Source organism: Danio rerio, chromosome 14, assembly GCF_052040795.2.
Source record: "Danio rerio strain M-AB ecotype USA chromosome 14, GRCz13ab, whole genome shotgun sequence".
Taxonomy (NCBI): domain Eukaryota; kingdom Metazoa; phylum Chordata; class Actinopteri; order Cypriniformes; family Danionidae; genus Danio; species Danio rerio.
The window spans coordinates 31,715,145-31,737,672 of record NC_141034.1 but is presented as its reverse complement, the minus strand read 5'-3'; the positions used below and the strand labels follow the sequence as shown (position 1 = coordinate 31,737,672).

Genomic DNA, 22,528 nt, shown 5'->3' with positions numbered 1-22,528 from the left:
GATTATTGAGCAAATTGGAAAACTACAACAAAAACAGATAAAAGAGGGTGTGAGTGAGAGAGATCATATGATATGATATTTCCAAATGATTATATACAAAATTATACAACAGTTCTGTCTGGTTCTTAAATCTGATTGACTGATAGTCATGCAATATTCTGCAAATAACAGCACTTTTGACACTCTTAAGTTTGACAAATATTGCTGCTGTTGGACAGAATAATGTACTTTTGAGGCTTTTGGTAGGTGAAAATTTAGTTGTTTAGATTGCAACTATGCAGTTTATTTATAAGGATAGTGCCTATTTTAAATATTTAAATTTTGTAGAGATAGCACGTCAATGGCCTGTCATTGAGCAGACAAAAGAAGGTTGACGTTGTCCATCCACAAGATGGCGACAGAGACTGCATAATAATCCCTTAGAGTAGAAAAACAGCATAATTTCCAACTACAGATGATCAAATCATTATAAAACTGGTAAGTGACTTTCTGAAGCTCTCTCTTTTGTATGTTCTAGTGCTGTATTTATACCATATAATTTTTATGTATTGAGTGTGAGATGGTGAGTCAGGTATCAGGAATGTATGTACTTTTTGTTGGCCACTCTTTGTATAACCATGAGTTACATTTTGGTTGGCCATCTGCTTGGTTCTAATGAGTCTCCTGTTTTCGTTACTGCAGACAAATTCAGTAAAAAGAAAGAAAAAATGCCTGCATGTATTTAGCATTTGTCCGTATCACAAACATAACAGTAATTGGTAGTGTTTGCATTGCTTTTCAGGGTTAATTATTGTGATGTCATGATTGCAAAAGAGAAATACTAGGAAATCTCTGTAGACGTATGGCATTTAATGCCAGTCAACCATATAATTTTAAAATGTCAGCAAAATCGCCTGTTTTGTAATCACTTTAGACGATTATGTCGTCGAACTGTTGCATTAATGCAATATCACACTCATAACAGTGCAACATGGCTGTTTATCGTCACTGGTAGGACTGCAACCTCATGCCAACGCACATCTCCCACCAGTGCCTATATACAGACATATCGCAATACTACGAGTGCGATATTACTCATATATATAATTAAAGCTTATATATGTGGCATATTTTTGCAACATTTTAAAAGTATATAAACAAAATTTTTATATATATATATATATATATACTAATTTTGCAAATGCATGCCTTTATTATACGAACACCATTTAAACAATATACTAAATATGCTACTAAAACCAGCACAGGCTCATTTTGAAAATGCAGCCCTATATACAGTTCTGGAGATTTCAAATTATGTAGCCAGAGCTACGTATGGCTGCATGTCAATTTTAAAACAAACTCTATGGGATGGTATGATGCGGTTCCTTTTCTTAATTACGAGCTGACCGCTTATCTGCATGTGGACAGCTTTTCAGCTGTTACCAGTTTGTCCGATAGCTCAACGCATGTATAAAGTTAGATGCAGACTTGAATTGATCATGACGACGGGGTTTAAGTACGGTGAAGAACAATTCAAGAAAGCAGGTAAGACAAAAACAGAAGCCAAAAAATAAAATAAATGAGTAAAAAACAGGGTAAGACTGTGACAAAATCTGAAAACATGGTAAAAATGCAGGCGGGGACTTTTCTTTTTCTGGATTGATTTTCAAAACACTGTGGTTAAGTGTAGGGAAGGGAGAGAGTGGGAGGATTGGTCAGTCAGTCACTTAGTCGATAGCACCCTTTGGTGGACTTATGAATGTATTGGCAAATGAATTAATACAGTGCATATAAAAATAAAAAATAAACAATAATAATAATTAAAAAACAAATAAAAAATAAACTATAATAATAATTCAAATAACAAATACAAGTAAACAATACTAATAATTCAAATAGCATCATCATTTTGGAAGCATTAAAATGCACACCTTAATAAAAAAAGAACAAAAGTTACAAACTGTTTCTGAAGTGTAACATGCCTGCACGACATCTAACTGGCAGAGCTGGAGTGTTATAATTAGCGCGAGGACACTTTGAGCAAGTCGTTTACGAGACATGTGAGTATTAGGTCTGTCTCGGGTCACGGTCCACACTCTAGGTGCCGGGTCCCCTTTAGATATTTAAAGTATCAGTAAAAAAACCTCAGCGAGCTCCAGACCTCAGAGTCCGAGCTGTGACTTTGAAGGACGCTCAGTAATGACCTGTCCTCTCTGCATGGCCTCTGGAGGCAGCCATCCGCCACTGTGAAAGCATTCACAGATGAAGCCTGCGAGCGCCACGGTTGTGGGGCCGGATCAGAAGCCGGGGTCACCCTTGTCAGTGCAGTTCATGGCCATCACACAGGGCCACTGACAGGTCCGCTGGTGGTGGAGGACACACAGGGACCCGACGGCCTCAACGGGGCCACAGTTCTCCCCTCAGCCCCCGACGGCTCACACCCACCCAGACGCTCTCGGAGTGAGATCTTTACATGACAGTGCCGACACATCTCAGCCTGTGAGCCTGATTGCTCTTGGCAGCCGGCATTTTTTAGTTCACTCCACTGTTCTTGTGTTAATTTGATGATAGGTCTGCACAGCTGCACGGGTGGGTGGGTGCGTGGTGGAATTTCATAAATAATATCGTTCAGTTAAACCATTACAAGGAGCAAATGTAATGTGAAAGGGAATGGATCACGGTAAAAACCCAACAGGATATGGGAAGGTGATTGAAAATTGATGAGCTGCTGTCGGGTTCCATACTATAGATATTACTGCAGAATTTATACATTTGTATTTATTTCTTCAAACCTTTAGGAAAGAGAAAATCAAAAGGTATTCGACTTGACAAAGTGGTGCTCAGAGATTAAAAGAGGTAGTTTGCTGGTATTTTGATGCTGCAGAAATTCTGTCAAATGCGCTGTAAATATTATATGATCAAGAAGTTATGACAGCATATGTTTTTATGGTAACATAACTTAATTATGATTTAAAAAACTGTTATGAAAATACTGTACGTTTCTGCAAAATTTTGTAAGTAACATTATCTGTTTTAGATCAGTTTAATAAAAGTAAGTAAAATTGACTTCTGCGATTAATTTAATTTAACTTTAAAACAACCACTATTTTTACAGTGCTTCAGCAACCAGTTATTATTTCCTTTCTCACTGCCTTTATTTTTAAAGCAGCCACTCAGCACCAGCTTTGTTGATGTTTCTCAGAAAATATGAAAACCATCCAATATATCAAAAGAATAGACCATCTGCATTTGAACCGGAGGAAACTATTATTAGTTCATACTTTTTATTAGTTCATAAAACGCACATTATTTTGCGTGGACAAGATTGTGAAATAGCATTATAAAAATAAGCTGAGAAAAATCAAATTTTTGCACCATTTATTTTAAATCAGATTGAAGAACAAATATCAAAACATAAAAGGTGTAATCTATCAAGTGTAGGGTGACTAGATATTAGATTGCAAAAAGTGAGGACAATAGAATAACAAACAAACAATATTGATAAAAATGTTGGTAAATTTTTTTTAAGGTGGCACAGTTACATGTTCCATGCACTTAATATAGTTACAATTACTTACCCTAAACCTTACTGAACTCCAACTAAAAAGTGCCATGTAATCAATTAATATTAATCAGTAGGTAATAGGCATGGGCAGGTATAAGATTCTGATTGGATAAAAAAATTATGGTTTCACAATATCACAGTATAAGATTACTGCCCTTAAATATGCCTTTAATATGTTCTTTTAAAATGTTTGGGTTAAAAGAAAACAACCTTTTTTTCCCCAATGAATACAATATATTTTATTTAAACATTCAAAACATTTTAAAACAATAAACATGTCAGGCTAAATAATGAATATTATACATTGACTTCTGCTGTCTTTATCAGTTTCAAAAACACAGATTTCTTTACAAATTGAACAGGCATCTTTGGATATCTTTCTTTTCTTTGAATATTAAGTAAGTCACTGACTGTTCAGGTCTATACCAGGCTTGTATGTTGGTTTTATTCGTTTGTTCTCAAATGTTTCCTGAATCATGGACTGACCAGTAGCTTTTGATTTGGAGGGTTCATAAAAACCCGTACAAAAATCAAAGTAAAAATAAAAAATACAAACACCTTAGGAATGGTATAACAGAAATTTTTAATGCATTTAAAACCTTGATTTTTCAAAACCCCGGTAAACCTTAAAATTGGTTATTGTGCCATGCATGCATGCATGCATGCAAAAAATAAAATAAAATAAAATAAAATAATAATGTTAAACTTAATTTGTTTGTTTAAATTCAGCCAAAATAAATTGTTTACAACCACTTAACGTAAAAAATTAATTAAAAAAGAGTAAATCCAAGGAATCATCTATAAATATTTTTTTTTTCAGTGTACACTAAAAAAAGATTACTGTTTCTTGTTCGAACTACTTGATTAAAATGTGCTGAAACAACACAAGTCTTGTCATTTCTTTGGCTAATTTATTTGTTTTATGTTCAACCCACTTAAATTTGTAAAGTTAGCTTAAAAGTTATTTGTTAAGTTAGATTAAGCATTTTGTGTTGGGACAACAAGAAGGATTTGTGTTGGTCCAAGTGTTAGTTCCCAGCATGCTTTTGCATGGGACTGAATTAAGTGAGTAAAATGTTTACAATAAAAGTAATCTTAGGTGTTTAACAGTAATATAAAGACTTGTTAGAGCTTAAGCTTAACTTTAGATTGAAGATTTAGAAGATTGTCATGTGACGCTTTGAGTTTTGAGATTACCACCTTGTAGAAGAACCCACGCTTTGGGTGTTGGCAGCTTAATTAGTTTGTTGATTTGCTCATTGGGCAAAAATTGTCCTAAAATTAGTTCTGAGATCAATCTCAATCAACTGTATATGTAACTCATGAAATATGCTTAAAATGGCTCTTTTAGTTCACTTAGAATATCTTCAAACAAAACTAAGAGACTTTGAAATATATGACACATAATAGACATATATGATATTATCAGACCTTTCAGTTTAAGTTAAATAAAAACTTGTTAAACTTGTATTTGATAAAATCACATTGGACCAACTCAGTTGCATTTAATTGTGTAAATATTTATTTATTTATTTATTTATTTATTTATTTTTTAGTTGGTGCTAAATAAATTTATTGGAAGTAAATCCTGCCCTTAATTAAATTAAGTTCATCCAATGAGATGTTTTTTGAGTGTACCTTTTCTTAAAATAAATAACCAAACCTTTTACCATTTAACACATTTTGCATAAAACTGTTTTAACAGGTCAAAGTAAAATAACTACTCTGCTGAAATTTAAAACAGAAAAATCACTCATTTGCACTATACAGGACCTATGTGCACCCTCTGACAGGTAAAAGCTGCTTTTCTCTCTCTTGGCTTTTCACATGAGTTTCCAGATTGACAACTGCAACAGAGAAGAGCACGATTAACAGTTGGCTTTAAGTTGTTTTGTCTATGTGTTTGATCATAGAGCTTTTAGATTGATGTCTTTTGGGTAAATGTTTGTTATAGTCTCCCTGACTTTTTTTTCAGCTGTTAAGTTACAGTCACAGTGCAGCCGTTGTCATCCTCTTCAGTTACCAGAGCTACTGAATTGGTCCATGTCTTCTGAGAAATAATGGTTTGTATTTGTTTCATTTTATCTACCTCTAATGTGCCATCATTTATTTTGAGTGACACAGCATACACAGATGAGATGTCAGTCAGCTAAAAGCATTAGGGAAAACATGAGAACGCAAGCCGCCAGTCTCAGGTTTGCAGTTCCCTCGCTGAACAACAGCCCATCACCGGCTCAGTTTTCAGAAACACCATTTTTGTCCAAAAGGATAACAGCTAATGGTTGAAAACACTTCTATTAAAATATTAAATAACACTTTAGTTCAAGTAACAACTCACACATTTACTACTGGCTTATAACCTGCATATAAGATATTACTGTTAATTAGCGCTTATAACGTATGATCTTATTTTACATCCCTGATCCCCAATGCATTACACAGCTCCGTTAATAAGCAGCTAATCAGTAGTTTACTGAGCTGGTTTGTTTGTCAATAGTGTAAATTGTACATTAAAATGTGATCAAATATTGCTTTTCATTGTGTAATTATTCTACATTATTATAATTATTTCTAAAATGACTGTTAAAATGTAAACAGATGTATAATTGAAAAGAAAAATATATAATAAATAAATAAAATAATAAATATAATAAATAAATAATGAATAAGGCTATTTATATACCTTAGCCAGTATTTTATGAACATTTTACTATAATAATAATAATAATAATAATAATAATAATAATAAAACATCTGAAAATGGCTGTCCCTTAGATCAACGACTGCACGAAAATCCCACAACATATTTTATATTTTAATACCAATGAATTTGACAAAACAAGCTAGCAAAGTCTGTTGGCAGGGTATTTGTTTTTTATGTCTAGGATAACGTCAATGTTGGTTTCTTGTGGCTACATCTGTGAAAATGAGCACTGTGTAAATACACAGCACAGTTTTCGTGTTTCTTGCAATTTGATCCACCAGTAGCAGCAGGGTTGCCTGAGGAAACCTGGAGGCTCGTACATTTTCTAGATGAATACGAACAATGTTTTCTAAAGTTCAATTGAGCGCAAAACAACTTTGAGAGAGAGTAATCTGTTAAACGTTACTGCACTTGTGTGTTTTGGAATGACTATCACAGTCACAGATGACATCTCATACTGTATGTCATACATCTCAAACTCGATTCCTGGAGGGCCGCAGCTCTGCACAGTTTTGCTCCAATCCTAATCAAACACAGCTGATCCAACTAATCAAGGTGTTCTAGACTATTGAGCAGCTGTGAGGGTTAGAGCTAAACTATGCAGAGCTGCAGCCCTCCAGGAATTGAGTTTGAGACAATTGCTGTATTTTGTATGAGCTAGCAACGACATATGATAACGTATATGGATGTAGTAAAAGTAATTCATTTTTTCAGGGGGATTTTCAAACCTATCCTTTTATAATTTGTTTTGTTTTTTTGTTTCAGAGATATAAAATAGAAATGGCATTGAACCAAAGTTTGCAACAATGCTTTTATATAAAATTAATTAAATACGGTATATTGTTTAGAATTAGCTCAATTAAAGCTTAATAGTTGTAAAAACTCCAGATCATCTAAGCATAAAGTGTTGAATCAGCAATCCAAAATGCTATTTTGAAATAACCCATGGTTGGGTTTGTTCATACAGTTTTTGACTCATTGGCAAATTACATTCCAAACCAATTTTATTTATTTATTTATTTTTAAAAAGGGCGACATGGTGGTGCAGCGGGTATCGCTGTCGCCTCACAGCAAGAAGGTAGCTGGTACGAGCCTGGCTGAGTCAGTTGGCATTTCTGTTTGGAGTTTGCATGTTCTCATCGTGTTGGTGTGGGTTTCCTCCGGGTGCAGAATCTGAATTAGTTCACTTGCTGTCTTCTATGGCAGCAATGTGTCATGTTTTCTTCCAACTAGCAACCCGAATTGTCTAAATACAAGTACAAAAAAAAAGAAAAGGATTATTTTAATGACTAACTTTGCACGTCAGCAGGTTCTAAATATAATGAACGCTGTCCAAGCAGCATATTGAAAACGAACTAATACTTTACTGATAAAAAAAAATTATTAAAATATAAAATAAGAAACTTAAACAAGTGAATGAATGAATGAATGAATGAATGAATGAATGAAATAAAAGGCTTCAGTCTGCTCAGCACATTAGGCTTATTTGGACGATGATTTGTTTGTATACAAATCTTTAAAAATAAGCAAAGGAAATATTCTTAATTCACAATATAGGCTACTAATACATAAAATTTGTGTTTGCACCATTCCTTTAAATGCTTGATTCCCCTAAAACTTCCCCTAAAAAAGGAGAAGCACAATAAGTGGCAATCCCGTATGCTCAGTCTGTCAGAGCAAATTACAGCAATTAAATAATGGATTAGTTTATTGAATCAAATCAGACATAAAGGAAATTGAATTACTTGGGAGCCACTCAGGATTACAAACTAGAAGAATCACTTCTGATTCTGAACACTGGAACCATCACTGCTTGATTCTTCTGTTAAATTGTGAAGAGCGTTTAATGGATTTTGCAGTGTTTCAGTAAGCACAGAAATCACTGTGGCCTACGGTATTTTGTGCTATAAACTTTCAAATCAAAACAATACACTTCTAAAACCTTCTTCTAAACTTAAAAAGTAAAATAATAATAAAAATATGCATCGCTTTATATAATTAATTTACTCAAGTTTTCATTAATGACATTACAGTACGACTTAAATGTTAAATAAAATGAGGAAAAAGGTTAAATATTATGGTATTATATATATATATATATATATATATATATATTTGAACACTTAAATATGTATTTTTTTAAATAACTCTGATTAAAATGTGAAGTTTAAAAAAAGAAAACAAAAAAAATGTAATTGTAAAATATATATCGTAATTTTTGTCCATATATTTTTTTCTTTGTTTAATATAATTATTATTAATAGTATTATTATTATTATTATTATTATTATTATTATTATTATTATGTCTTATTTGTTTTCTGTTGAGTGGAAAAAATCAGCTTTAAATCACATGAATAAATGAAAAACAAATGTCTATATTGTCTCTGAACTCTACAGTACAACTGAAAAAGGAACCATTTCTCATTCATTGTGTTTGGACTGTGAAGAAAATGGAAAGAGGCCACGTATAAAGTATAGCTTAATCTATCTGATAATGAAAGCAAATGTCTTGAAGCAGTAGCTCTGTACTCAAATTAAGAAGCATGTTCATTAGGGAAAGACGCAGCAGACTAAGTACACTTTAGAGCTGTAAATCTAATAGAGTTAGTGCTTGCTGTGCACAGGGACTGTTGTGGAAAAGCAGGGTGGGTGGAATATTGGCAGAACACTCAGCTGGTCAAAGAGATGAAAGACTTTATACAATAGTGTCAGTTATACAGTTAATGAACCAGGGTGAACTAAAGCCATTTTCTTTAAAGGTGATCTTTATGGAGATATTATTTAAATGTACTGCTCATTTCTTTTAGCGTTGTTTTTAAAGAGCCTGAAAGACTGTTTTTTCCGATAAAAGAAAAAGAATAAAAATGTCAAACTCAGGACCTAATTATTATTTACAATAAAACAGTGCCATTTGGCATTTTAACTAAGGCTGAAAAAAGCATTAAATATGCATCTGATTTGAATGTCAAGTGTTTACAGCGGAATGTTGCTCAGAAATACTGATGTATAAGGTGGCTCAAAATAGAACAGAAAGAAAACATATTCTGTCGATTGTTGATAACACTTGTTTCTTATTTCTTTGATCTGCTACTCATATATGAGGTGCTACAGTACCATCCTCTTGATAAGATGTGAGAAGCATTTCACTGGTTTTCATGCAGCTGTTCAAATTTACTGTTTGAATTTGCCCGCAGAAAAAAAAAAAAAAAGCTCCAGCTTGGTAAACAAACCAGCTTCAAAGGTGTATAGGATTGCAGGCTTTTGTTAAAGCGGTTATTACTCGGAATAAGTAAACCCAGTAATTTAGTCTCATGGGAAACAATGGCAAGCTTCACTTTATGGCTCATTGTTTTGTCTCTAGGTGCTTAACTTTCTGACATAATGCTGTTGATACTTTATCACAGACGTTGTTTTTAACAGGTTTATTCTGCTCTGTGTAAATTGTGGATCATTGCCGGGAAACAAAATGCATTAACCCGCTCTTTGAGGTTCTTCTGCGCAGGTATTTTATGAGTTTGCTCTTCACAGGGTAGAGAGTGTATTGTTGTTTTTAGTCAAAGAGGAAAGTACTATTTGTGCTTTTTGCATTTCATCAATAGCACAAGTGAGTCTCTCAAAGACTATTATATGAATAATGGACTATCAACATAAAAAAGGGGTATATAGGTTTATCTGTAAATAAATTAAATAATAAAAAAATACAAAATAATAATAATAATAATAATAACAATAATAATAATAGTAATAATAATAAATTCTTTTCATTTATTTTCTGGCCTCCAAGATGTATATATATATATACATATATATGTGTATATATATATATATATATATATATATATATATATATATATATGTATATATATATATATATATATATATATATATATATATATATATATATATATATATATATATATATATATATATATCATTTACTTTTTACATGCAATTATTTAGTCATTCATTTGCTTACAACAAAATAATAAAGAACATAGCCTTTTGAGTTTCATATAATGCAATGCCCACAATAAATACCTTAAAATATTAGTATAAGAGTTTATAAAATATAAAATATATTATAAACTCTTGAATATCTGACAAAACAATAAACTTCTAAACCCTTCTTCTAAACTTTAAAAAGTGTTCAATAATAACAAAATATGTGTCACTTTATATAATTAATTCACTCAAGTTTTCATTATTTACATTATATTACAGTACATCATACATTTCAAATAAAATTAGAAAAATGTAAAATATTAAGAGGTCAGCAAATAAAAATGGTATTATATATTCTAACAATTAAATGTTTTTTCTTTGCATAACATTAAAATGTTATATATATATAACTATATATATATATATATATATATATATATATATATATATATATATATATATATATATATATATATATATATATATACACATACATTGTAATTTTTGTTTCCATGAGCAGAATCTGACATAATGCTTATACAGTAGCTGGAACATTAAATTATCTTATCTATATAAGAGTCTTCAGACATTCAGTGCTCATTACCGCACTAGGTTCTTTCAAAGTTCACTAATTAGATGATTTATTTTGATGATATGTAGAAGGTATGCAAGGACTTCAAATATTACAGATAATTAATTTGCCAGAACAACTTCTTCATTTGCCTTCAGTATTTTGTGCAGTAAAATGAACCAAAGCATACTGTAGTGCATTCCACTGTACTGTTCCTCTTTCTAATTAATCAGCTATATTTACATCTACACCTTAGAGTATTTAAAACTGAGGTTCAAGTCAAGGAGCTGAGCTTGGTTTCCAAAATTCCAAACATCATGCCTGCAGCAGTTATTGTTATTTTTATTTTTATTTTTTTACCTATGTTAGAAGAATATCATGCAGCTTACCCTCAGACCAAAATATTTTCCCTGTTCTGTTCCAGTCTCAGGACCACACATCCTTCTCTGCTAGATCAATAACATGTCGACAGGTCAAGCTCCCTGATCATCTTTCAAACAAAAATAGAGGATATAAAAAGTGATTCTATGGTAGGAAGCAAAATTTCTTCCGACATAATGGATGCTGGACTGAAATATCATGTTTTAAGTGCATGCTTGACAGTCTTGTCTAGGAATAACAACTATGTGACAAGTACACAAACAGGAAATGTCTTACAATGAATAAAAGTGACATACAAATAAAAAAGGAATTTAAATCAGGATTTTTTTATATATAAAGCTGCTAACATTCAACCTATAGTACTACTTCATTTAAAATATATAATCTTTATGAAAAAAAGGATAATCATTATTTCATTCTTCTGTTTTGGATGAATAAGATATAAAGAGATTAAGATCATTGATCATCTTTCAAACATATTTGAATTTCTATGCTAAACCTTCAATGAAATGTCTTGTTTTAAGTGGAATTCCTTATTTATAGTTGCACAATAACTGTAAAACATACACAAATAAATAAATAAAAATGTTAAAGATAACAAGAGAAAAAAGAATAATCCTTGTTTTCTGAATCGACAATGTCTCCAGGTTAAGCAACATCATTAAAGGGTCTGAAGTGATGAAGTGAACATGATTTTGCTCTTATAAATGGATGCTAATATGAAATATCTCATTTTGAATGCATGTTTGACAGAATTACCTGCAAAGTACATGTTTAGAAATTAGTCTATCATTAATAAAGTACTGTTGGGATAGCCAAGATTTAGTATTTAATAGGTGCATTTTGACAAATCACTAGAGTTGAGCCATTATAACCCTTCGGGAATTCTTATTACGTATAAATAATAGATTGCCATTCAATTGGTTTCCTGTTTCATTTAAAACTAAATAACCAATGGCCTCTTCACAGGGTCACATCTATCCCCAAACACGTCATGTTCTCTGCAACCCTGGAAATGTAATACTAGCCTGGTATACCATCTAATCACTGCAACTCAGTGTGTTGCATTTGTCATCATGTCTTCTGAAGGAAGACGCTGAAAAAAACCCTGCGAGTTAATAAAAGTTCAATTAACAGGACTGAGTGCAGGCTGAGGGAAACCTGCCATAGCCAGTCTCTTCCATGGAGCCATGCTGAGAACAGTCTCAGACTGATATTAGTTCTGACATAGTTTGCTCGCACCTGTCTGAGCACAATTACCTAAATAACAACAGCTTTGAAAATATAATAAGGGAAGTCAACTAATTTTGCTTCCCTCCTCCTTGTGCAGCAAATCCATAAATAATGGCTCAGAAAAAGCTTTTTACATCCATCTTTCCAGTCATTACTGCCACAGCCGTATGGATAAAACCATGTTATTGTTTTCATTTTCTGCGAGGGATGCTCCACTTTCTTATGAAGAAAATAGAACATCAAAAGTAACCTGAAAACAAAACACTCAAGTGCACCCAACTGCCATTTTATTAGGCATTGCCTTGCTGGTAACAGACATGAACTCCTTTTTGTCCTCAGACGTGCCATTTTGGCATAAATTCAGCAAGATGCTGGAAACATTCCTTACAGATTTTGGACCATGTTGATATGATAGCATTACTCAGTTTATGCAGATTTGTCAGCTGCACATCCATAATGCAAATCTCTCCTTTCAGCACATCCCAAACATGCTCTATTGAACGAAGATCCTGTGACTGTGGAGTCCTTTTCAGTATAGTGAACTCATTGTCATGTTCAGATGATTTGAATCTGTGACATGCTTTATCTTGCAGGAAGTAGCCATCACAAGATGACATTGTCAGCAATAATCTTCAGGTAGGTTTTGGCATCCACACAATGCTTAATGGTAACACTTTAGGTTAACCCTGTAGTCTTGGAATTCTGTATATTCTGTTTGTTCTGTGTTTTTTTCTGCTTTCAAAGTGGTATATCGGGATATATATACCTTAATAAAAATAATAAGCAGGAAATTAGGAGTTAAAAATTCATACTATTTTTGTCAATAGTGATTATTTATAGCCTAAATGTACAGCAGAAAGTGAAACTCAGTGAGTGAGTCTCAGTTTCTAGTTCTTATTGGTCACCATGTGTTCTTCTGCTGCTGCTGCTTGTTGTAGCTCATCTGCTTCAAAGTTGGATGTTCAGAGATGCTCTTTTAACAAATTATTTGAGTTACTTTTTGTATTAGTTCAAACCAATCTGACCCTTTACCAGAGCTAGGCAGGAATGAGTCGGGTTAGCAACAGGATTGGCAGCCTGATCTCACGAAGAAACATAACTATTTTACATTTTGTCAGTTTAGTGGCTAATTAGAATGTTCAGTTGCACGGAAATGTACAATTTTTAAAAGGCATGGTACCAAACCCAACCAAGTGGTGCTCGCTGCAGAGCCATTTGGGCGAGCTGAGCTCCAGCGAGGGGGAGCTTAAGCTTGAGCTCCACCTTTTTTGCACTTCTTCTACGAGTGATGTCACTGGGGGTAGGGTTAGGGGTGGGGTTGGTGTACGCATTAAAACAGCTTACAGGAGGCAGAGCGAGAGCTCATGCTCCCCCTCGCTGGAGCTCAGCTCTGCTCAAATGGCTCTGCAGCGAGCACCCTCTCAACCCAACCCCTAATCCCAACCGTCATTGAAGGATATGAAAATAGTGGCTAATTCGAAATGAAATTGTACAATTTCATTTCGAATTAGCCACTAAACCAAAAAGTTACGAATTGCCATGGAATTGGAGGCCTCCTGGGAAAAACTAGGTTGCTAGCAGGAGTAGTGTTTGTAAGGACTGCGGGAGGTGCTTACAGTATACTGAGTCTGTGTTGATCCTAATGTCCCAGTATAGTTTATAATAGATATCAATTCTAAAAGGGACTACATCTGCATGCAATAAAAAAGAAAAAGAAAATATGAGATCAAAGCATACCTCTCGAAACTTCCATTTTTCACGAGATTCTCCTGTATTTTACAGCATTATCCTGCTATCATCTCGTAAAGGTATTTCCCATATTTCTCCTGCATTTTTAAAAATCTTTTTATGAAGGGTGCCAATAAAGAGCAGATTCTCCCTATACGCAACCCATACCCCCATTATGCCCCTGGCACTAAAAGGTGTTCTGTGCTTTCGTTTTATTTAGGCATGAAAACACTTTGAAATAAATATAAAAAATGACGCAATTCCCTTAATTTCCATTACAGGCACTGTTACCCCTCCTATGAAATCCTTATAACAGTCCTGTAACAGTGTGTGACTGTCAACTGTATTAATAAGTAGTGATAAATATATACTGTTTCCCAAATAGATTCTTGTTAGTGGTTGAACAGTCTGAACAGACATATAAATAATTGTTATTAATATTAATAATATTAATAATAATAATAATAATAATAATAATAATAATAATAATAACAGTTAGGAAAGCAATCAAAGGCTTTCATTATAATGTTATATGTGTGCACTTTTAAAGTAACACCTCTGTTATTTAATGCAATCAAAATGTTCAAGTTATAGAGTGAAGAAAAGATTAATGAGATTTGATACCTTGATTCTATTTCTTTAGCTATTAATTTCACAGCACAAATCACTCATTTTCACATCCCATCTCACATGTTGACAGGTATGGATCAAGGGGCTGTTTGGACATCATTTTCAGCCGAATATGTGAAACTTTTTATGTGTTTTGCCAGTTTGCTTACATGACACATGTAATCAACGACATGTGCATGCATTGTACTTCTTTAGGGGAGTGTAGACTAAAGATAAGCGCAAACAAACATACACAACAAGCTGGAGTATGTGGTGTTGTTGTTGCTAATGTGTTTCCTGAATGCTTCATCAGCAAAGTGTGGATTTACTTTTCGTTACAACCAAGCGGAGATACATCCTACACACTCTGCAAATTATACAAAGAACCAATCACTGAGCAACCGATGACACATCATCACTTTCCTACATACTGTTACTAATTAATGGCCTAACATATGTAATATAGTGTTTTTGATTTTTCCTTTAACTAAAACTATGTAGAGAAATATGAAAAAAAAAAAAAAAAAAAAATATATATATATATATATATATATATATATATATATATATATATATATATATATATATATACACACACACACACACACACACAGACACACACACACACACACACACACACACACACACACACACACACACACACACACACACACACACACACACACACACATATATATATATATATATATATATATATATATATATATATATATATATATATATATATATATGAACTTCACGTTGTCTTGGTCACATTTAAATTCCTAAATGAATTGAAATGCTGCCATGTGATTGGCTGATTATATATTTGTCTAAATGAGCAGTTGAGAAATTGATACAAGGTGAAGAATACCCCATTATGGTCACACTGTTAGAATGTAGTGACATACAAGTTACCAAGTCCTTCAATATCTGTAAAGCCACTTGGCTCAAATGTAGTGAGTCCAGACGTTATTTATCCACGTTAAAGTTCCAAGCACAAACTGGGCTATTGTAACAAGCATACATAACGATCCTTAATGCTTTTATAATGACATTAGGGGGTTAAGTCCATTTAAGAAGGAAAGAGTAGTAGTATAAATCAATGGTGTATTATTATATGAAAACATATTAGCATTGATTTTCCATTGCTGAATTATCAGAATCACAGGAGAGAATCCGTGTGCATGCTGTGTTAATGCTTAGTTCAGTTGCTTCTTTGCTTCTTCGCATTGCAGTGATACTTGGGCTAGATTTATGGGTCTGTACAACTTAAAATGGTTATATGTTGAGGTAGCCATTACCTAAGGGAACATGGACGCTTTGGTCCCCTGAATATTACGCTCAGCTTTAATTAAGGAAATTAGCTTTTGAACAGTGACTATTTCAAAGCTCCCAGTTGGTGCACATTTTATTGCATTTAAATAGAATTTTGTCATATTTTCTTTAATTTAATGTTATCTGTTTGGTCTGAAATGTTATCTGTGTGGCCTGAAAGGTTATATTGTACTTTGTTTAGTCTGAGCATGAACAGCAATGTCACTCCCTCGAACGGCCATAAAGAGAGAAGCACATGTTGAGACAACTGAGATGAATAGCTTTGCTTGATATCATACTGCTGTCTAACAGACCATTGACATCACGAGCTGTACTTGCCAAGAAGATAAAGAGCACAATTCAGCCTCTCCATAGACACAGGGAAAAATGACCATATGGCACAAACATCACAGAGACCCTTAAATAACAACAGTTTTGCTACTATAAATGATTGCAACGGGGTTTAACAAGGTATTTTAGCAATTTCTTTTTTTATTTATTTATTTATTACATTTTAGGTATCACTTATTAAGCATTAGCAAATAGTCAGTTCATCATTTGTTAAACAACTCTACATTATGAGACATTAGTAAGCAGTTTATGAGTGTAACTACAAATGCTGTATTCTTAGCTCATAAGCACATTTATAATGTTCTTAATAATTGTGCTTTCATACTTTGTTAATGATAAAATGTCCACCACTAAATGAAGTACTGCATTATTTACAAAGCATAAATAGTCCTCATTTTAGGTCGCAAAACTGCATGAAGCATTTATTAACACATAGTAACCATTACTATATGTCTGAATAATATAAAAAAAATAGATTTGAATAGTTTATTAATCATTTACATTCATTCTAAATGATCTTGAAAAACCCCAACTACTCTTAGGTAGGTGCAGTGGGTGATTGTCTTCAGACATATTTTTTGTTGTGCTGGCTAAAAGTCTCTTTACATTCCAATAGTAGAGCTTAAAATAAAGATCTAAATGTGTTTTATGTATTTTTATATTCTGGGTAAGGCATTTGACAAAAAAAATGTTCATCCAATTAAATATTGTTGGGCCAATAATTCCCATAAATCTGATAAGTAGCCCAAACTGTGTGTCAGCAAGCGTAGATTTGTACAACTGCGCACCTCTGATAACACAGATCCGGCGATGTGCGTTCACGCGGGCCGCGGACACGTAGACATGAGTGACAGCGCTAAAAACAAATGCAGAATCAAAACTTTTTAAGATCCTAAATGAATACTGGAGTTACTTTTGCAAGCAGGAGGAAGCATGACACCAAGGCTAAAGTATTTCTTTGAGACAGGTAATGTTATATTTAGAAACTATTTTAGTCATGCAAAGCTTTTGATGTGACTATTTTCATAAGCTCTCAGCATCGATAATGTAGATTTTTACTTAGTTAAACAACAAAACATCGGTATAGCACTATTCCACCTAGCCTGTTTTACTGGGGTGAAGTTTGTTTTATATTCATATTGGTTCAATTTTGAACAATGACAACCTGTGACACACTCTCTATATTGTTTACCATGCTACTATAAATATTCGCTCTGAAACTACATGGTAGTATGGCTTAGTAATAAGTGTAATTCCTGCACACCTCAGGCCAACCACTAAGCATACAGTAGTGGCTTTAGGACAACACGTGTGAAAGAGTGAGAGCAGTGATCCTTGCATGCATGAAATTTTTCCCATTATGACAAGTTTTGCTTTCTTACTACACAACTGAAAATGTGCTAGAAGCAATACAGATTTTCGTTTGGAATTGTAGTATTATTAAGTACTATAGTACTAAGCATTATAAAGTTTTCTAACTGGCGAATGACATGATCTAGTGGGTCTCTGTCATCTTTAATGAGGACGGCAGGGGGGGGATTGTATTTGAAAGATATTATGCTAAAGGGTTAGCATTTAGGAAGATTACTTAATGCACCTTAAGATACATATAGTTTGTAAATAATGCAATACTTAATTCAGTAGTTAAAAACTGAATCATTAACAAAGTATGAAAGTACAATTATACATGTAAAAAATACAGTATTTTTAGCTGATTTTATAAACTGCTTACTAATGTCTTATAATGTAGAGTTAATGCTTAACAAATTATGAATCAACTGCTAGCTAATGCTTCATAAATTATTTATATTGTGTAGTTATTATAAAGTGTTACCCTCTTATATTGCCAATGAGCAACATACAAATACAATTAAAAGAGACAGAGAACGTTCGAGGTTACTAAAGTAACCCTTCGTTCCCCGAGGAGGGGAACGGAAGCACTATAAGTGGATTTGATTTGTAAAATCCATGCATTGGGAGGATTCGGATCAGAAGCCGCTTGTCTGGAGAGTATTGAACGGGCCAATGAATGAAATTAATTGGCAGCTTAAGCTTGCGCAGGTGTGCGACATCTGCAATTATCTCAGCATATAAGCACACCTGAAGCCAGCAGACGCCATCCTTTTAAGCTGAAGAGACTTTCAAACAGCTAAGGGACAGTCATTATGGCGACGGAGTATAGTGCTTCCGTTCCCCTCCTCGGGGAACGAAGGGTTACTTTAGTAACCTCGAACGTTCCCCTTCGGGGGGAACTTCAGCACTATAAGTGGATTTGATTTGTAAAATCCACGCATTGGGAGCCCATTGAAAGCGCCATAATGACTGCACCTTACCAACACCCCCGATGAGGAGATAGTCAAGCAAGCGTGACGCACCCACATCATGGGGGGCGCGGTCCTCCAACGTGTCCCTGGCCCTAATTTATCCTACTTCAACAGAAGTTTTACGGATTTAGATATATTTTTTGGGAAGTCGTGAGCATCTAGATAATTCTAGGAATGCGACAGTACGTTGGGAAGCGTGCAATCCCGATAGGGAGGACGCTGCGGAGGCCATCCGTTACCCAAGGGGGGGATAGATGGCAGAATTTACATATGGACTAGCCCTAAAAAGGGGGAGTACGCATAGCAAAAGAGTGGTTAGCGGAGAGGGAAGACACGGGTCCGCCCAGGGGGGGGACTTAACCGTGGCAGAATAAGCATATGGGATCGCCTAGTGGGGATCACGCATAGCAGGCACCTATACCCAAAACGCGGGCTGACCAGCGGGCAGACCTACAACGTAGTGGGCCAGCAAGTGACTCCTCCGCTGAGTCAGTGCTGGGGGCCACGGAGGAATCTGCAGGGCTCACCTGACGGGGAACTTTACTGACAGATAAAAAAGGCGCACGTACCTCCGTGTTAGGGAGAATGGCGCAGCAAGCGTGTTTCAACACCCTACCGAGTTGTCTCCTCAATCACCAAAGGGTTACCTAATACCCTTGAGGAAACCGGCTCCACTCGCAGATTGTAAAACCTTGCAAATGTGTTGGGTGTCGCCCAGCCCGCAGCTCTACAGATGTCTGTTAGAGAGGCGCCGCGTGCACGCGCCCAAGAGGATGCAACGCTCCGAGTGGAGTGTGCACGAACTCCCGGGGGACACGGCTGACCTCGACTCGAATAAGCGAGTGAAATGGCATCCACAATCCAGTGGGATAATCTTTGTTTCGATACGGCACTTCCCTGCTGCCGACCGCCATAACAGACAAAGAGCTGCTCAGATGATCTAAAATTCTGAGTACGGTCCACATAAATGCGCAGAGCGCGAACTGGACAAAGTAAAGAAAGGGCTGGGTCTGCCTCCTCCGGGGGCAGCGCTTGCAGGTTCACTACCTGATCTCTAAAGGGGGTGGTAGGAACCTTGGGCACATAACCGGGGCGGGGTCTCAGGATGACGTGAGAGTAATCCGGCCCGAATTCCAGGCACGAGTCACTGACCGAAAATGCCTCCAGGTCCCCGACCCTCTTGATTGAGGCCAACGCAACCAGCAGAGCTGTCTTCAGGGACAGAAATCTTAGAGATACTGATTCGAGTGGCTCAAAGGGATCGGATCGCAGACTCGTGAGAACGAGGGCGAGATCCCAAGAGGGCATGAGAGGGGGGCGAGATGGATTAATTCGCCTAGCACCCCTAAGGAACTGGATGACCAGGTTATGCTTTCCCACGGTGCCGCCAGCTACCGCGCTATGATAAGCGGAGATGGCGGCCACGTAAACCTTGAGAGTGGAGGGCGACAGCCTGCTGTCCAACTTCTCTTGAAGGAAAGAGAGCACAACACTAATCTGGCAATTTCGGGGGTCTTCTCTGCGAGAGACGCACCATTCAGTGAATAGACTCCACTTCAGGGCGTAGGCGCGCCTCGTGGAGGGGGCTCTAGCCTGAGTGATGGTATTAACCACCGCAGTCGGTAGGTTACCTAAGTCTTCCTCGCGTCTAGGGACCACACGTGGAGGTTCCAAAGATCGGGGCGAGGGTGCCAGATGGTGCCCTGTCCCTGAGAGAGTAGGTCCTCCCTCAAAGGGATCCGCCAGGGGAGGGCCGTCGCGAGGAGTGAGAGCTCTGATATCCAGGTCCGGTTGGGCCAAAGGGGCGCAACTAGCAGAACCTGTTCCTCGTCCTCCCTGACCTTGCACAGAAACTGCGCGAGCAGGCTCACTGGGGGAAACGCATACTTGCGCATGCCCCGAGGCCAGCTGTGGGCCAGTGCATCCGTGCCGAGAGAGCCCTCGGTCAGGGAAAAAAACAACTGGCAGTGAGCGTTCTCGGGGGAAGCAAACAGATCGATCTGGGCCTCCCCGAATCGCGCCCATATCAGCTGAACAGACTCGGGGTGGAGTCTCCATTCTCCAGGGCGTAACAGCTGTCGTGAGAGCGCATCGGCTGCACGATTGAGCGTGCCTGGGACGTGAATGGCGCGCAGCGATTTCAGCCGCGGGTGACTCCAGAGGAGCAGACGGCGGGCGAGCTGAGACATGCGGCGAGAGCGCATACCCCCCATGCGGTTGATATACGCCGCCGCCGCCGTACTGTCCGTCCTGACCAGCACGTGTTGCCGCTCCAGCACCGGTAAAAAGCGGTGGAGAGCGAGGAACACTGCCAACAGCTCTAGGTGATTGATATGCCAATGCAGCTGGGCACCCTTCCAGAGGCCCGCAGCCGCATGCCCGCGACACACGGCCCCCCAACCCGTGTTGGAAGCATCTGTTGAAACAACAACATGGCTGGACGCCTGTCCTAGAGGCACACCGGCCTGTAGGAACGAGGGGTCGTTCCAAGGGCTGAGGGCGCGGCGACACAGCGCAGTAACCGAGACCCGGTGTGTGCCCGCGTGCCATGCGCGTCTGGGGACCCGATCGTGAAGCCAGTGCTGAAGTGGTCTCATATGGAGCACCCCGAGCGGCGTGACGGCGGCTGCGGATGCCATATGCCCCAGGAGCCTCTGAAAGAACTTCAGTGGGACCACTAGTTTGCTGTCGAGCTCCCTCAGACAGTTCAGCAACAGGCGAGCGCGTTCCTCGGAGAGGTGCGCTACCATGGTGATCGAGTCCAGCTCCATCCCGAGAAAAGAAATCCTCTGCACGGGGGCGAGTTTGCTCTTTTCTCGGTTGACCTGAAGCCCCAGTAGGCGGAGATGCCGAAGCACCTTGTCCCTGTGCATAATCAATTGCTCCCGCGAGTGGGCTAAAATCAGCCAATCGTCGAGATAATTGAGTATGCGAATGCCCGCGAGCCGAAGGGGCGCTAGGGCACCCTCCGCGAGTTTGGTGAAGACCCGCGGAGACAGAGAGAGCCCGAAGGGGAGGACCTTGTACTGCCACGCTCGACCCTCGAACGCAAACCGCAGAAATTGGCGGTGGCGTGGAAGAATGGAGACATGGAAATACGCGTCCTTCAGGTCTATGGCTGCAAACCAATCCCGAGGACGAACGCATTGGAGAATGCGCCTCTGCGTGAGCATTCTGAACGGCAGCCTGTGCAGACAGCGCAGATCTAGGATTGGCCGTGACCCACCGCTCTTTTTGGGTACGATGAAGTATGGGCTGTAAAACCCACTCTCCATCTCGGCTGGAGGAACCGGCTCGATTGCACCCTTCGCCAGGAGGGCAGCAATCTCCTCTCGCAAGACAGGGGCGGACAGGGGGCTGACCCTGGAGAAATACACGCCCGTAAACTTGGGGGGCCGTTTCGCGAACTGAATCGCGTAACCGAGTCTGATTGTGCGTATGAGCCACCGCGAGGGGCTGGCCCGCGCTAACCAGGCAGGCAGAGCCCTCGCTAATGGAGTCATCGCTACAATCGCTGACGTACCAGCGGTGGGGCAGCGCGGAGTGGGTGTGCTGATCCGGGAAGCACGAGGGTCCCGCGGAAGAGCTGGAGGAGAGCGATTCGCTCTGGCTCCGCACCCTGACTCCGGAGAGGGGGCTGGAGGGCTGAGGGAAGGGAGACCGTCCCCCCAGCGCTCGTGAGCCACTGGCGAAGCACGTAGAGTCTGCGAGCCGGAAGGCAGCGCGTCCCGGACTGGCAGAACTCGTGCAGTCACATCCGGGGAAGGGAAAAAGTGCTCTTTTACTGATGTTTTGGTGGCACTGAAAAGTACCGTTGTT

At 37.7% G+C, this 22,528-nt stretch overlaps 1 protein-coding gene across 9 annotated transcripts in view; it reads right to left on the bottom strand.

Annotated features, from left to right (window-relative positions):
• Positions 1 to 22,528, bottom strand: part of LOC147833971 (uncharacterized) — a 386,870-nt gene that overhangs the window by 328,131 nt on the left and 36,211 nt on the right. The window contains exon 5 of one of the 9 annotated variants that reach the window (XR_015507560.1): positions 11,156 to 11,256. The exons of the other annotated variants lie outside the window; for them this stretch is intronic. The gene's annotated coding sequence lies outside the window, so the exon portion shown is untranslated. Of the gene's footprint in view, positions 1 to 11,155; positions 11,257 to 22,528 lie in introns of those variants that run through there. 9 annotated transcript variants of the gene reach the window in all.